The sequence below is a fragment of the Procambarus clarkii genome, unplaced genomic scaffold, assembly GCF_040958095.1.
Source record: "Procambarus clarkii isolate CNS0578487 unplaced genomic scaffold, FALCON_Pclarkii_2.0 HiC_scaffold_1458, whole genome shotgun sequence".
Lineage (NCBI taxonomy): Eukaryota > Metazoa > Arthropoda > Malacostraca > Decapoda > Cambaridae > Procambarus > Procambarus clarkii.
In genome coordinates, this window is record NW_027190486.1 from 10,496 (window position 1) to 13,228 (window position 2,733).

The 2,733-nt window shown below is 42.8% G+C and overlaps 1 non-coding gene across 1 annotated transcript; it reads right to left on the reverse strand.

The window, feature by feature from the left end:
- Positions 1–1,772: 1,772 nt before the first annotated feature.
- Positions 1,773–1,891, reverse strand: LOC138362206 (5S ribosomal RNA). The gene has a single exon (XR_011227488.1). It is a non-coding gene; the product is annotated as a 5S ribosomal RNA (ribosomal RNA).
- Between the last annotated feature and the right edge of the window lie 842 nt (positions 1,892–2,733).

Genomic DNA, 2,733 nt, shown 5'->3' on the forward strand with positions numbered 1-2,733 from the left:
CAGGCAGGCAGGCAGGCAGGCAGGCAGGCAGGCAGGCAGGCAGGCAGGGCAGGCAGCCAGGCAGGCAGGCAGGCAGGCAGGCAGGCAGGCAGGCAGGCAGGCAGGCAGCAGGCAGCCAGCCAGCCAGCCAGCCAGCCAGCCAGCCAGCCAGCCAGCCAGCCAGCCAGCCAGCCAGCCAGCCAGCCAGCCAGCCACTCCCACTTTGTATTTATATGCATTCAATTTATATTCAAACATTATATATGTTAAGGGCCTTGTTTTAGTGTTTATTTTAAAAATGACAAACATCGAGTCATTTTACCAGTCCTTTAGCGTTAACGGTGATGCATTTTAAAACTGAACATAAATCGCCTTTTCTGGATATATCAAATATCGAATCCGCTTAATGTGCCTACAATTCAATCATTCAAAAAATACATAATTTACATCAAGCCTTTTCATAGAACAGACAATAAGATTTGTACATGCAAAAAAAAAAAAAAATCCTTTAAGTTATCAATACAATGTGAGAAAACTTTACTTTTATAACTAAAGTTGCACAATTATACCAACTCTATGGTGGCTGGGTTGTAAGGTGTGTGGCTGGTGTTTTGGAAGTCGCGAGTTCAAACGACCCAATGGGAATAATACTTTTTTTTTTTTGCCATACAATCTTCCTAATACTATTATGTAGGTTTGTGTGTGTTTTTTTATTCATTCTTTGGTTTTATAGATGACATACATATTGACTCCTTTTACCGGTCCTTAATTAGGCTCTGGGGAAGCAATGGTGGTGGTGGTGGTGGTGGTGGTGGTGCATTTAAAACTAAACCAAAAATCACCAGTTCTGGACGCGTCAAATATCATATCCGCTTAATGTGTCTACAACCTAATTACTTAAAACTACACTATTTAATTCATTCATATCATGTGCATATTGGTCATTATGCTCATACAACCGACATCAAAATTTATTTTCATTATTAGAATCATACATTTCATCAAGTAATACAGATACAAAGAGATTTTCTTTCTGAGAAGACCGTTAGTATTGGCTTGCAGGCAGGCAGGCAGGCAGGCATTTGAGGGTTATTATTTCGCCTGTTGATTGGGGGGAGGGTTGATGTGTTAGGGGGTTTTCGGTTAGATGTGGTGGTGGTGATTGGTGGTGGTGATTGGTGGTGATTGGTGGTGATTGGTGGTGGTGGTGGTGGTGGTGGTGGTGTGTAGGTGGGAGTTGGGGGTGGGGGGGGGGGGGGGGGGGAGGGAAGGGGAGGGGAATGATGGTCTGTGGATTCCTTCTCCGTACCCTTTACATATAAGCAAAAATATGCCTTCTTGTGGGTATAGAAACATTAACACAAATTATATCAGTAACTGATATTGTAGCCTTTTAAACAGAAAAGATTTGTACATACAAATACTTTTTAATTATCATTTATTTGTGGAAATGGCATTTACGTCATTAAATTGATACCTCAGCATCAAGCTAGTGTCCTGCAGCAGTGGTCCAGTGGTAAAGTGTATATAAGTGATGCGTATTCTTGGAGTTGCGAGTTCAAACCCGGATTAAGCTATATATATATATATATATATACATGTTTTGTTTTGGTTGTTTGTTTTTGTATAAAGCCTCACACAATATCTATATTAAGCGAGTTTGTTTTAAACATGACATACATATTAATTCATTTTACCAGGCCTTATTCCACACAACTCCGTGAATTTCCCGTGGAGCCAGCCATTCAAACAAAAACAAACGAAACAAAACAAAACAAAACAAAAAACATTATTGCCAACAGCATTTGGTGTTCCCAGGCGGTCACCCATCCAAGTACTAACCAAACCCAACGTTGCTTAACTTCGCTGATCGGACGAGAAGCGGTGTTCTCAACGTGGTATGGCCGTTGGCATGAGACTGCCTACACATTGTGGCTAATAACCAACTCTTTTAAGTCATCGCGGCAGGATACGGACCTGCTTGTGGTGTCTTAATGGTAATTGTATCCTAACATATTTTTGTCTCCTTGGCATGGATATTTAACATCGTTTATTCAGTCTTGGGTTTATGTTCTTTCGCCATTTACAGACATTTTACATCTACCTACTTCCTCAGCCTGCCCTGCCAATTTCTAATGAATTTGTGGATTTTCTTTTGTAATACAAACATGTGTGTGCTCATCTGCTCTTCAGTTTTTATGATATTTGTCTCATCTGTCCTGCTTTATGATACTTTTACAAAGAACATGAACAAATGCTTCTATTTTAGAGAAGATATGGGATCCAGGTTTCGGAGCCGTAAAACCAACCGTCGTGATTGGTGGACGAGTTGCCAGGTTGCAGCTTCTGTACCGTGCCGGCACATAAATAGGTTCGGCTCAAGCGGCGGCAGCATCATTCCCCCGTGACTGTCTGAGCGTCTCTCATCACCTTGGTTGGTTCATCATCATCATGGTAGAAGCAAAGCCTACCAAGAAGGCTGCGGCTGCTGCTGCTGTGGTGGCCACCACCAGGAAACCTCGCGTCCAGGTTGCTCACCCGAAAACTAGTCAAATGGTTCTAGCCGCGGTCGCAGCACTCAAAGACCGTAAGGGCTCGTCTCTACAAGCAATCAAGAAGTACGTTGTTGCCAACAACAAAGTCGAGGCTGCCAAGATCGCCATTTACATCCGAAGATTTCTCAAGAAAGCAGTGGCTGACGGCATTCTTGTTCAGACCAAGGGAAGTGGAGCTAGTGGATCATTCAAGCTGGCC